This window comes from Schistocerca nitens, chromosome 2 (assembly GCF_023898315.1).
Source record: "Schistocerca nitens isolate TAMUIC-IGC-003100 chromosome 2, iqSchNite1.1, whole genome shotgun sequence".
In the NCBI taxonomy this organism is placed as follows: domain Eukaryota; kingdom Metazoa; phylum Arthropoda; class Insecta; order Orthoptera; family Acrididae; genus Schistocerca; species Schistocerca nitens.
The window spans coordinates 310,720,067-310,734,889 of NC_064615.1; the positions used below are offsets into that span (position 1 = coordinate 310,720,067).

The following is a 14,823-nucleotide window of genomic DNA, read 5'->3' on the forward strand; positions in this document are numbered from 1 at the left end:
GTGCACTTGGGGATTGCAGGGGGTAGGGGGGAGGGGGAGGGGCACTAAGTGAGGTCGCACAGTGATTATCACACAGGACTCGCATTCGACAGGATGGTGATTCAAACACATGTCTGACCAAACTGATTTAGGTTTCCCATGATTTCCCTAAATCACTCCCAGAAAATGCCAGGATGGTCCCTTTGAAATGGCAAGGCCAATTTCCTTTCCCATCTTTTCCTTTTCTGAGCATGTGTTCTGTCTCTAATGACCACATCGTCAATAAGACATTAAACTTTAAACTCCCCATCCTCCTCCTCCTCCTCCTCCTCCTCCTCCTCCTCCTGCTCCCCCATGTGGGCACACGATATCGTACCCATCGATTGATATATGAGGAGCCCAAACAGCTTTGCTGGCAGGTTTGGCAGTGGCTAAAATCACCAGAGCGTCACCTGAATGTGCACTATGCCCAGGCGGTGCACTGAGGACTATCAACGACAAAATACAGTAGGTTAACATTAACAGATGAGGCAGGATTCAAAGGACATGTAATAGTAAATTATGACATTATGCACATGTGGTGAGAAGCAAATTAACGAGCAGTCATAGAGGTGAGGGGTCAGGACCACTTCACTACCAGTGAATGGAGAAGAAAAGATGGGGCCCCTCCACGCCCGCACCAACGTGGTGACCAAACCAAAAGTTCTATTGTCACCTCCGTAAACATGTTAGTTATCTAGTAAGTGGATCACAGGATGCTGGGCCGTGATGTTGTCCGTGCGTCTGGGTAAGGCTACGCATTAACACGGTCCATCAGGTGATAGATAGTGGACGAAACGCGAGTGAGGGTAGCGATTTGAAGAGCAGAGGGAAAAAAGTGCCATGGCTCGTGCCGTGGGAAAAAAACCTCTGCGACAGTGGGATGGGTAGTAAGAGCAGTAGTGGCTTACTAGCTGCGATAGCACATGCAAGGTTGGATTTGTTAGTATAGGTATCATGCATCATTACCGTGACAAGCGATGGCGATGTGTCCCATTTGCTGCAGCTGCTACATTCCTGGAACAATCAAGATCGTTATACAGTAGTGGGAGATCGGCCATAGATCATCTCACTGTGTGGGGGATGTGTGGAGCTTGTTTGCATGCAGTGTACGGTACGGCTTCCCTGTGTGGTGCCAATTATTCGGCAGTGTATTTCAGCTGGATATCCAGTAAATGCGTCTGATTAACAGGGGCTCGCCTGTGCCGTTATGTTTGCGTATGCTTGGCCATAGATGTTATGTCCTTGCAAGTATGTCTTTTGGTCTTTTATGTTTCCATCTATGGTTGTGGTCGTAGTTCCCCAGATTCAGAATAAACGGGTTCTGCGAATGTCTGGAGTTTCTGTATAGTCTTGTGGTGAGTTTGTGGATTACCTCCGTGAGAGTCTCAAGTCGGTATTCCCGGTGAAGGTCCGCGATGCGCGTGTATCGTGGAGCATTGCTTATGATTTTGAGTACTTTGTTTTGTATGAGCTGCAGACGGCGCAGGCGTGTAGGCGCAGCGTATCCCCAGACGGTAGCTGCGTACGTCATCAGGGGTCGGATAAGTGTCATGTACATGGACGTCGACACCCTTCTGTTCAGTGTGCTACGCCTGTTGAGCATAGGATAGAGCTGTTTGAGCCTCGCGCTAGCTCGGTTGGTCATGTGTTGTATGTGGTCCCCCCAGAGTAATTTCCGGTCCAGCCAGACACCGAGGTATTTGACTTTCTCGCGGAAACGTATTGGACGTGCATGTAGAGTTATTGGTCTGCAGTAGCGGTGTTTGCGCAGTTGCTTCGGTCTTTTAGTGAACAGAACGGCTTCGCACTTGTCGACGTTTACTCTAACACGCCATTCCTCCAACCAAGGCTCGGCCACTCTGAGTGCAGTCTGTAGGCGTGACGTAATGTTTGATGGTTTCCAATCGTGTGCAAGGATGGCTGTGTCATCCGCGTAGATTGCCATAATTGTGTTGTGTGTGGTTGGGAGATCGTTTATGTAGAGGTTAAACAGTAGGGGCCCTAGGATGCTTCCCTGGGGTACTCCCGCGTGTATACCGTGTCGTGTTGATTGTTTTCCCTGCACGTCAGTGATGAAACTCCTGTCTGTGAGGTATGAGTGTATTAGACGCAGCAGCCCGTCGGCGAATCCCGCGTCGCTGAGTTTGCGGATGAGGCCGTTGTGCCATAGACGGTCGAAAGCCTTTTCGATGTCCAGGAACACTGGCCCTGTAGCTTTGTTTATGTTGAAGCCATGTGTTATATGTTCAACGACCCGTAGGAGTTGTTGTATTGTGGAGTGGTGATTCCTGAAGCCGAATTGCTCCGGTCTCAGGATGTCATTTGTTATGCAGTGCCTAGTGATGCGTTTGAGAATTACCTTCTCAACAACCTTACTGAGCGAGCTCAGAAGGCTGATGGGTCGGTAATTTTGTGGGAGGCTGTGGTCTTTCCCCGGCTTCCTGAACATCAGGACCTTGGCCGTCTTCCAAAAGGCGGGGAAGTGTTGGTGTTTTAGTATGGTATTCGTTATGTGTGTTAGGTACTCAGTTGCTTTATCCGTGAACTCCTGGAGGACACGGTTTTGAATGCCATCATGACCAGGGGCTTTCCTAGCAGCGGAATGCATTATAGCCCAGGAGACTTCGGCTGTGCTAGCATGTCGAATGTCGTCGTGCGATGGTTGGGCTAGAATGCGTGTAACCTCTTGGTCAGTAGCAAGTGTGAACGCTGGATCTGATGGTACCGCCGGCCGCTGGTGGCCGAGCGGTTCTGGCGCTACAGTCCTGAACCGCGCGACCGCTACGGTCGCGGGTTCGAATCCTGCCTCGGGCATGGATGTGTGTGTTGTCCTTAGGTTAGTTAGGTTTAAGTAGTTCTAAGTTCTAGGGGACTTATGACCTCAGCAGTTGAGTCCCATAGTGCTCAGAGCCATTTGAACCATTTTTTTCTGATGGTACCAGGTTCGGTGTGAATGACGCTGCGAGTGTTCGGGCCATTAGTTCTGCTTTCTCTTCGGCTGAGTATGCAGGTCCGTCAGGCCCTTGAAGCGTTGGGGTGTATATTTTCTCCCTGGTGAAGTGTCGGGCTAGTTGCCACACGCCAGGTCGTGTGGTGTCCAGCCCTTCGAGTTTTTGGTTCCACTGTTGTGTTCTGTGTGTTTGTATTTTATCGTGTATGATGCCCTGTAGTCTGTTAATGTGCCGTTTGAAGTACGGGCGCCTGGTGCGCTGCCATTGTCTCCTGAGGCGATTCCTCATTGAGATTAGGCCCAGGATTTCCTGGGGCAGGGCCGCACTGCGTTGTTGTGAGGTGCGATCAGGTATGGTGCCTGCCATTGCGTCCTGGACGGCGTTGGTGAGGGTTTCTACTGCGTCGTCAATTTGTGATGTTTCGTTAATTTCGTGTATAGGTGGGATGTGGCTATCAAGCGTTTGCTTGAACAATGTCCAATTCGCACGCCCGTAGTCCAACATCTTGCGTTGTTCCGTGTGCTGCAGTGTTTCCTCAATGTATAGTATTACAGGTTGGTGGTTTGAGGGCAGATCGTTTTCAACGGCGACGTTGAGTGTCGCTGTAATGCCCTTGATGAGGGCCATGTCTATCACGTCTGGCCTGTGTCCCCTCTGGTAGGGAATGTGTGTCGGTTCAGTCGGCGCTAGTATAATGTAGTTTCTGCCTAGTGAATGTTCGTACAGTTTTTTGCCGTTGGGATTTCGTATACGTGAATTCCATTCTGGGTGTTTTGCGTTCAGATCTCCAGCGACTATTACTCGCGGTGAAATGTTGAGTAATGTGCTGATATCGCGTGTTGAGATGCCTACAGGGCTGTTGTATACCGATATCAGTGTGGTGTAGGCTCCGTTGAACTTGACTCTGACGGCCGTAGCCTCGATTTTTTCCAGTTCAGGGAGCTCTATGTTTGTGTGCTCAATGTCTTTGTGTATGACGATTGCAGTTCCACCTGCCACAGCATCGCCCGGTCGATCGGTACGATAGACACAATAGCCAGGAAAGTTTAATTGTTTGTGCGGCTTAAGTTTAGTCTCGCTCAGTAGCACGACAAGGATTCCCTTGCGCTCCATGAACGCGGCAAATTCTGCCCTTTTGTTGTGGATCGAGTCTGCGTTCCAGAACAGGATCTGTGATAGTGTGTGCGGGTCTGCGTTATGGGCCGGGCGTGGCATATTATTCATGTAAGAGTGTGAAAGAGTGTTGTGATGGCAGTGTATATGACAGCCCAGTATTGCCCGGGTTCGGCGCTCATGAGCTGGGTGATGAGTGTAGCGACGGCCGTCAGCACCTTGGTAAGGATTTGAACGGTCGTGTGTCGGGGGAATAGTGTTTCCAGTATTCCCCCAGGTGGTGTGTTGGTGTTGGGTGTGGCAGCCTGAGGTGCTGTTGTGGAGTTAGCGGCCGCTTGTGCGGGTATTGGCGTGTTGTTAGGAGCGGCATTTGTGCTTTGTGACAGAGGTTGTGGCGCCTGTGTTACTTCTGTGGTGAGGGGGGTGGTAGTGTGAGTTACAGTCTCGGTGTCTTGTTGACTGTTTTCCTGTGTGTTGCTGTTCTGTTGTTGCTGCGTGGCCTGTTGTGGTGATTTCGTGTTCCCCGTCCTGTGTTTGCGTGTACGTCTATTCCTCCTTTGGGCTTGGGGTTCGGGGGGTTCTTGTGTGGATGTGTTTTCCTGTAAATGGTGCGTTTCTTCGCAGCACGTGATTTCCGGGAGTGGGGTCGTGTTGTTTGGGGGCATAGGTGTTGGTACCGATGCTTGTTGGGTTTCAGGTGTTGCCTGTGGCTGTTGTGTGGCTGTTGCAGCGGTTGTTTCACGTGTGTGTGTAGGGCGCTGAGGTTCCGCAGCCTGTGCCGTTCCGCCAGGGCGTGCAACCGTGGCAAACGTTACGCCGTTCCTTACTGGGTTCGGCGCTGGCCTTGGGCGTGGTATGTCGTACAGTACCCTGCTTTTGTCTTGTTTTCGCTTCAGCGCCTGTTTGTATGAGTTGCACTGTCTGAAGTTTGCCGAATGGGGCCCACCGCAGTTGGCACAGCGTCGCTGGTTTGGCTGTGTTTGTGTGCAAGTGTTGGATCTGTGATTGCCAGCGCATCCGCGGCAGCGAGTTGCCAGGCCGCAGCGGAGGGCCGAGTGGCCGAACCGCTGGCAGTTGTTGCATAGTTGGGGGACGTTGGGTGGTTCGTAAAGTTCTACACGTACGTCCATCCGCAGAAAGCTCTTTATCTGCAGGATGGCGCGGGAATCAACCGTGTCGGCTAACTCAACCATGTAGTGTGGTAACGGTGCGTGTGTACGGAACCCTGTCATCCGGGAGGCACTTTTACAGTCGAATCCCAGATAACAAAGGGCCGCATGTACTGTCTCGTTGGGGGTGCTGGGGTCCACTCCCTTGATCACGTACTGCTGGGTTCTCTCGTCCAGCGTTCTGTACGTGTAATGTTCGATCTTCCGATCTTTGAGGAAGGTCAGAAGATCTTTATATTCGTTCTCTCTGGCAACGTACAGTGAGGCCCTATCCCCCGAGTACTTTGCATGTAATGTGCTGTTTATGTGCCTTGCCACGAATGCAGTGTTAAGGGCACTAAGGTTCCCATAGTTTTGTATAACAACTGGGGGGAAACCAGTCTTGTGTTGTGTGGGCACCGTTGTGGCTTTGTGTGCTTTGTTGTTGTTCGCCACAACTGTGTTTGCGTTTTGTTGTGTGTTAATGTTGCTAGCCTGAGGTGAGCTAGTGGGTGTAGGCAACAGCGCCTTTCGGTTGCCTAGCGAGTTTGGTTGCTCGCTTGTTTGTGCTGGTGTTTTTTTGGGTCTGCGTTTTGGGACCTCCACCTGCCAGGGCTCTGTGTAGTAGTTTTCTGTGTCCACATCCGCCGCCGCTGCCTCGATCTCTTGAGGCTGCGGCGTCGGTGGGAGAATGGTACATGACTATCCAGTGACAGGTGAGTGTAAAGTGATGTTGAGTGTAGTTGTTTTAGTGGGAGAGACGTCCGCCCCGAAAAGTTCGGTGATTAGGCGGCGCGACTCAAGCTGCTTTTGCGCTTTCGCGCCAAGCTGTCGAGCGTCGCCAGCCGCTCCCTTGCCTTCGGTAGCGGGCGGGGCGCGAGTTTCGGCGGGTGCAGTCGATCCTCGCGCCTCGTGTGTTGCAGTCTTGCTGCGGGTGACAGCAGGGGAAGTGCTAGTAGCGTCCGCCATCTCGCACTTAGGATTATTTGTTTATTGGGTGGGAAGGGAGAAACGACAATTTTGCTTTTCTCGATAGGCGAGAGAAGTGTCTCGTGTTCCCTATTGAAGTGGGTGGTCCCTACTTTACGCTAGCATGCGCTGTTCGTGCAAGCGCGGCACCTAAAGGAGGTGCGGAAGAAGAATGGCCTGCAGCACGCGGGCTTGGTCCCGTGAAGGAACCCTGGTACTGCCTCAGAGTCCCTAAAAGAACGTGAGAATCACGTTGGGGGCGTTGGGTAACCGGAGGCTACCGGGAGCTGCGAGCCGAAGCTCTTTCGCGGCAGTCCGCGACTGGTTGCGCGGCGTTGTGTCGAAGGGGAGCGAGCTCAACCCTTCGGCACGGTTGCCGCTTGGCGGCTGCGCCGGGAGCGGCTGATGCGCACTCCCCGGGGCAGGAATTGTCAGTGATAGACTCAGAGGGCCAAACACTTTACAAAAGAGATGAACATGTGGTGCACATCACAGATTTATGCACGAAGAATTACCAACACTATTGGAGAATGTCACCCTTGCAAAAAGATGACAACTATGGCATTTGCACAACAGGGCATCACCCCATGTTCTATGGATCATACAACATTACCTTAATGCAATGTTCCATAGGCAACAGATTAGTCAAGGAAGCCCATTCCATGGCCTCCCAATTCACTGGATCCAAATCTATGGGATCTCTAGCCATGGGGGCATTTAAAGGCACTGACAATGTGTGGTAGTTACAAGAGTGTGTGACCAATGAATGTGATGCAATTCAAATTGAGCCAGGTGTATTTGAAAGAGTTCATTATTCACTGCAAAGAAGGGATTAAGTTATGTCAGGATGCATGGCAATCAAATGCAGCACTGCCTGTAGTATCAGTTTCTAACTGACATATATTGGCCCATATCACAGCAATGTAGTGGTTTCTGGACATATCATTAGAAAAAATTTAGTTTAATTATGACCAATATTATGTCTTGTAGGAATATGTGTCATTTTTAAAGCCTGTGTATTTTTAGGATATGAACATTTGTACTGTTTTTCTGATGTTATAAAATTCTTCTCACTGTAGTAACAGTTGCTTAAAGCTGCTGTATAGTAAACTGTATCCTATTAGATTTGTTACTAGAAACAAAAAGAACTTAAGATAAAATTAAAGTATAGATCATATAAGGTATTAGAAAATAACACTTATTCCTGCTGTAAAAGATGCATAACAAAAGAATGCTTTACTGAATAAGAAATTTATTCAGACGAGTGAACTAATAAAAGACAAGAGCATAGATAAAAAATCCTAGGTCAAGATTGCAAAATTGTTTTTATTGATAACTTGTTTCAGCTCATTGTTGAGCCGTCTTCAGATCACTATAGAATAATTATTTTGTTCAGTATGTATCAGCCACCAGGCACCACACATTGTCATAATCTGTTGAGGTAAATTGTGCTAATTAAATTGAAGGATAGTGTGGGACATGTACACACTGGAGTGAAAGGTTGTCATTGACTACAAAAACTTTTCTAACATTGGCCATTTATCAGATATGGATCAGTGTTCATATTGCCACACTTGTGCGCTAATGCAAAGCAACTGACAGTCAGTAACCGGTGGACTCAGTGCCAGCGAGCGGCGCTTCGTCACACTCCTTAAGATCAAAGGCCACCGCTTCACATTAACCACTCACTTATTTCTTTTACAAATGTCTTTCGTTGTTTACTACCAGTTCTATGACCTAAATAATACACTTGTATATGTTACATTTGATGTTTGTTAATATGTTGCAGACTACTGGAGTTTAGCCTTTGAGGTTATCATGTATTCCAGTTATTGTAACGTTAAAAACTGTAATGTCTCTATTTAGTATTTTGTTCCGTTCGGTAGACAAACGGGAATACAGTAGTCTAATCATGGACTATGTGTAGCCTATCTCCAAACTCGGCCATGTATACGTTGTACTAATATTGAATGCAGGATCGGGAAGGAATGACGGAGTTAAAAGTAATACTCACAAAATTTTGTTGCACAAACGTTAATTTCTGAACAAATTATGACCTTTAAATAACGTTACAAGTGAATCATGACTATACAATTCGTTTTTCGTCATTGGTGCTCCCTGATACACAGGCGTCATTTGTGTTCCTGGAGCTATTACTACAGCTGGCGGTTTGAACTTCTTCCTGTGAAGTCAATGAAAGTGGAATCATACATTTATAGAGTTTGAGGAATGTTTCCTTCCTTGTGATTACGTGGTATGTTGTGAATACTTACGTAACTGTGATGGATCAATAAGAGATCATCCACCTTGTCTGATTCCAGGCACGATCTTTTGCTGGTCAGCAGGTGACCGGTCTGGCTAAAATTTCTCTCGCTGGCAGCACTAGTGGCAGAAATACAGAGAATTCTTCTGGCTACTACCGACAGCCTTGGAAATAACCTCGCGTGCGTTTTCCACCACTGCAAAATTTGTCCTTCGGCACAGCTACAGTCGGATTTGAAGAGCGAAAGGTACCTGTCGAGTTCATTGGTAGTAACTGTGTGTCCATCTTCGTCGTCCTCATCCGAACTCCAGTCCGTCCTGGACTTTTTCATGGGAAGAACTCGGTCACTGTTTGCTTCAATGGACTCTAAACATGAATGAAAACATCCGTAAGATATTCCTGTCACCTTCAAATATGTATACACCGTAGTTAGAATTACTGATTACTGAACGACTATATTTACGGTGACATTTTATATATATATCACACAAATTACATCAAAACGCATTGTGGAATGTTTAAGCTGCGAAACCTTTCCCAAATATCACATTGTAGACGTAATAAATGTTGATCTAACGAAAGATGGCAGATTAGACAAACAAACATTCGTTTACTAATTGGTTTCAGTGAATGAACCTTACCATTTACGGGCAGTTCCGAGTACAATCGTCGAACTTCAGCATACGCGGCTTGCTTTTCGTCTGCTGTGAGTTTCTTCAAATGACGCCATGATGGCCATAGAACCGTGGCAGCGTAATGGATAGCCTCAATTTTGCACTTCTCTGTGATGAAGTATGCTGCTCTCCTTTTTATTTTCGCCATGAGCTGAAAAGGAAACCCAATATACATAACTGCACTCTGATAATTAAACAGGTGTATAAAGGATCGTAACCTATAGAAAGTGTTCTTACCTCGTTGTCACTGTCTATTGGTTCACAATGATGTAACAGACTCTTGAACCACGGCAGCACACGTTCCAGCGTTGTTATCTTTGCAGTTTCCAAATCCAAACTCGCTTCTTTAAAGGGGGTTAGAAAAGCGACAACGTCTCGTACGCACCCTTCTTGGAAGGTTTCTAAGAGTGTCGATTTCCCCCGGGATTATAGTAGATCTCGAATATCGTCGATTTGACTTATGACGGAATTGAGCATTAACAGTATACTGTTCCACCGAGTTACAGCTTCTTGCTTCAGAGTGCCGCAGACGCCCCGAGTGACCCGATCTCTTCAAATAGCCTACTATAGCTCTTGCTGATAGTAAACACGACAGGATTTCAGGGGCTTCGTCTTCTAAAAACGTCTCTTGAAATGTGTGACGAAGCGCAGTCATCAAGCAGTGATCAAAGCGAGGTAAACGGTCGTAAGATTCAAGTGCCCTCTTCATATTAGCTTCTTGTTCGGTGACAAAGTAACATTTCGTAAGATCATTCTTGTTAATTCCTAACTCAGGCATCCGCTCTTCGATTTCGTGCCGTATGTTCTCTCCTGTCTTAGGTACGTCCGGAAACTCGGTTGTTATCAAAACAAGCGTTTCTAGCTGCCACTCATCATTCACATAATGCCACATCACAGTCAAAAAATTTCTCTTCTTGTAGTTATCAGACCACAGATCAGCTTCTAAAGCGCACATTTTGTTCTTTAAGGTACATATTAGCTTGGGCACCATTGTCACCCGTATTTTGTCTGCCTTTTCTTTAATATGTCGCGATACAGTGGTAGGGTGCGGAAGAACAGATTAGATTAGATTAGATTAGATTAGATTAATACTAGTTCCATGGATCATGAATACGATATTTCGTAATGATGTGGAACGAGTCGAATTTTCCAATACATGACATAATTAGGTTAATTTAACAACATACTTAAATTAATATAACAACTTTATTTTATTGTGTTTTTTTGTTTTTCTTTATTTTTTTATTTTTTTAAATATTTTTTTGTTTTTTTTCTTAATTTATATCTAAAAATTCCTCTATGGAGTAGAAGGAGTTGTCATTCAGAAATTCTTTTAATTTCTTCTTAAATACTTGTTGGTTATCTGTCAGACTTTTGATACTATTTGGTAAGTGACCAAAGACTTTAGTGCCAGTATAATTCACCCCTTTCTGTGACAAAGTTAGATTTAATCTTGAATAGTGAAGATCATCCTTTCTCCTAGTATTGTAGTTATGCACACTGCTATTACTTTTGAATTGGGTTTGGTTGTTAATAACAAATTTCATAAGAGAGTATATATACTGAGAAGCTACTGTGAATATCCCTAGATCCTTAAATAAATGTCTGCAGGATGATCTTGGGTGGACTCCAGCTATTATTCTGATTACACGCTTTTGTGCAATAAATACTTTATTCCTCAGTGATGAATTACCCCAAAATATGATGCCATATGAAAGCAATGAGTGAAAATAGGCGTAGTAAGCTAATTTACTAAGATGTTTATCACCAAAATTTGCAATGACCCTTATTGCATAAGTAGCTGAACTCAAACATTTCAGCAGATCATCAATGTGTTTCTTCCAATTTAATCTCTCATCAATGGACACACCTAAAAATTTGCAATATTCTACCTTAGCTATATGCTTCTGATTAAGGTCTATATTTATTAATGGCGTCATACCATTCACTGTACGGAACTGTATGTACTGTGTCTTATCAAAATTCAGTGAGAGTCCGTTTACAAGGAACCACTTAGTAATTTTCTGAAAGACAGTATTGACAATTTCATCAGTTAATTCTTGTTTGTCAGTAGTGATTACTATACTTGTATCATCAGCAAAGAGAACTAACTTTGCCTCTTCATGAATATAGAATGGCAAGTCATTAATATATAATAAGAACAACAAAGGACCCAAGACTGACCCTTGTGGAACCCCATTCTTGATAGTTCCCCAGTTTGAGGAATGTGCTGATCTTTGCATGTTACGAGAACTACTTATTTCTACTTTCTGCACTCTTCCAGTTAGGTACGAATTAAACCATTTGTGCACTGTCCCACTCATGCCACAATACTTGAGCTTGTCTAGCAGAATTTCATGATTTACACAATCAAAAGCCTTTGAGAGATCACAAAAAATCCCAATGGGTGGTGTTCGGTTATTCAGATCATTCAAAATTTGACTGGTGAAAGCATATATGGCATTTTCTGTTGAAAAACCTTTCTGGAAACCAAACTGACATTTTGTTAGTACTTCATTTTTACAGATATGTGAAGCTACTCTTGAATACATTACTTTCTCAAAAATTTTGGATAAAGCTGTTAGAAGGGAGATTGGACGGTAATTGTTGACATCAGATCTATCCCCCTTTTTATGCAAAGGTATAACAATAGCATATTTCAGTCTATCAGGGAAAATGCCCTGTTCCAGAGAGCTATTACACAGGTGGCTGAGAATCTTACTTATCTGTTGAGAACAAGCTTTTAGTATTTTGCTGGAAATGCCATCAATTCCATGTGAGTTTTTGCTTTTAAGCAAGTTTATTATTTTCCTAATTTCAGAGGGAGAAGTGGGTGAGATTTCAATTGTATCAAATTGCATAGGTATGGCCTCTTCCATTAACAGCCTAGCATCTTCTAATGAACACCTGGATCCTACTATATCCACAACATTTAGAAAATGATTATTAAAAATATTTTCAACTTCTGACTTTTTGTTCGTAAAGTTTTCATTCAATTTGATGGTAATACTGTCTTCCTCTGCTCTTGGTTGACCTGTTTCTCTTTTAATAATATTCCAAATTGTTTTAATTTTATTATCAGAGTTGCTGATTTCAGACATGATACACATACTCCTGGATTTTTTAATAACTTTTCTTAATATAACACAGTAGTTTTTATAATTTTTGATAGTTTCTGGGTCACTACTCTTTCTTGCTGTCAGATACATTTCCCTTTTCCGGTTACAAGATATTTTTATACCCTTAGTAAGCCATGGTTTGTTACAAGGTTTCTTACGAGTATATTTAACTATTTTCTTGGGGAAGCAGTTTTCAAATGCATTTACAAAAATGTCATGAAATAAATTATATTTTAAATTGGCATCAGGTTCACGGTACACCTCATCCCAGTCTAACTGCTGTAGGCTTTCCCTGAAATTTGCAATTGTTAAATCGTTGACTGAACGTACTACTTTGGAGGACTGTTTAGTATTGCTGAATGGAGCTATGTCATATATTGTAACTAGCTGTGCACCATGATCAGAAAGACCATTCTCAACAGGCTGAGCATTTGTCTGGTTAAACTTATCTTGGTCTATAAAGAAGTTATCTATCAGTGAACTGCTATCCTTTACCACCCGAGTAGGAAAATCAATAACGGGTGTCAAATTGAAAGAACCGAGTAATACTTCAAGGTCATATTTCCTATTACCCTCTTTCAGAGAATCTACATTGAAGTCCCCACAAATAATCTTCTATACTGACTTTGCCGTAAGTGGCGCCAACATTGATGAGTTCCTGCGAATAATTCTTGAAGCCAATCTTACTACAAGTATTTAACGGTAGCAAATCTATTCCACTTATAACGACCAACCTATCAACAGCAACTTTCTTTATGCTACGTGGTACTGCAAGTGTGCGGTGGACTTCTGTTCCGCATTTACTTTTGCAGTGCCGAATCATACCTGTTGTGCTTGACTGGTACGAAAGTATGGTATCACGTGTGGTACATTGCACGAACCAGCAGAAACCTGCGTGACAGGATCCACTACAAGTGCAAACGATTTCCAAGCTTCACTTTTCGCCTCCTCTTCCGACATGTCTTTCTTCTTCAGGACTAATGAGCCGCTCCCAATTCTCTCCATAATACTTCTCTTCGTTTCATGAATGGAACGTTTACGACCTATACTTGGTTTATCCATAACGCTGCCTGCGTTGCTCAAAGCCAGGTCGTCAACTGCGTTTACACACGGTTTCTAATGCGATTCGGCACTGTAGAGCGCGCGGCGGTTCCTGTCACCGGCCGAGATTGTGAGTACGCTCGAGCGTCCGACAGTGCTCGACAGTCCAACCGATAACCGAGAGGTGGAGGACAACCGGCCACATGGCGCATTAGACGGCCACAGCCGTATCGCAGCGTGGGCCTTTCCCAGCCGTCGAGCAGCGGCACGAAATGGGAAATGCTCGAGCGGTTGTTTTCATCGAAATGCAGAGCTCTATTACATAGTCCATATGAGGATGTAAACAAGACATTTCGCTCCCAACATTAGCTGGAGGAATGGGGAAGAATAGCTGTACTATGGCTGTAAGAGAACTTGTCCTTCAGTGTAATAAGAGTGATTCAGTTCAGCAGATTAAGATGATTTGTGGTGCCTGGTGACTAATACACAATGAACAAACCAATAATTTTATGTTGATCTGAAGATGGCTCATCAGTAACCTGAAACTAGTTATTAATAAAGATATTTTTTTGATCTCAATATAGAATTTTTAAACCACACATGTTAACGTAACAGATTGTTTGTCTTCCTATTTGTCAGTGTTCAATAACAACAACATGACAGAATATTGCTTAGGTAAAGACAGACACAAATCCACATGGTTTATTTGGAAATTAGGCAAAATTTGATTAAGCAGCCTTACTTTTGCAATGGACATACTATAAGGGGTAACAGACATAAACTGCAAGAAAGTTGTGTAGAACAGTTACTTTTAATCCAGAATTAGGCAGTGTTTCATTTTTGGGGGTAAATTCAAGCCAAATGTCTCTAATCTTGTTACTTGAGAAAACAATCATTAGAAAAATGTGTGCTGCCCCTCTGAGAACATTCCGTCATCCATTATTCACAAAATTAAAAATATTATCTGTCTGAATCGTGTATTTTTGAGATTATCATCTTTTTACACAGTAATTCACAGCTAACTGAAGAAAACCATTTTAAATATATGGACGACACTAGACACAGAGAAAATTTCATGCTTACAAAACACCAATTACAAGCCTACCAACAGACACTTCAGTATACAGGACTGAAAATCTACAGTAAACTCAAGGGTAAAGATGTACTGAGTATGGTGACAAGTTTATTGAGAAGAAAACTACATGATCACCTGTTAGAAAAATACTACTACTCAATGGAGGAATTTCTAAATGATGAGAAGATCATTTGAACACTGTGACAATTTGATGTTATAGTGTTGTATATAATACTGTAGTTATAAAATAATGTCAGGTAAATTTAGTCAATAGGTACTCATACGTCACAAGAGGAACAATTTACCTGTATTACTTTGTTCAACATAAAATTGTGCTTATGAAAATAGTATTAGAGTATTAACTATGTACCTCTTAAGACAAAAACTGATGTATCTCCTTTATAATACAATTACATGATAGTAAAATATGTGATACAAGATGAATATAT

The 14,823-nt window shown here is 43.9% G+C and overlaps 1 protein-coding gene across 1 annotated transcript in view; it reads left to right on the forward strand.

Annotated features, from left to right (window-relative positions):
* LOC126236078 (sodium-independent sulfate anion transporter-like) overlaps nucleotides 1–14,823 on the forward strand; it is a 190,807-nt gene that overhangs the window by 103,136 nt on the left and 72,848 nt on the right. The gene's annotated exons all lie outside the window — the stretch shown is intronic.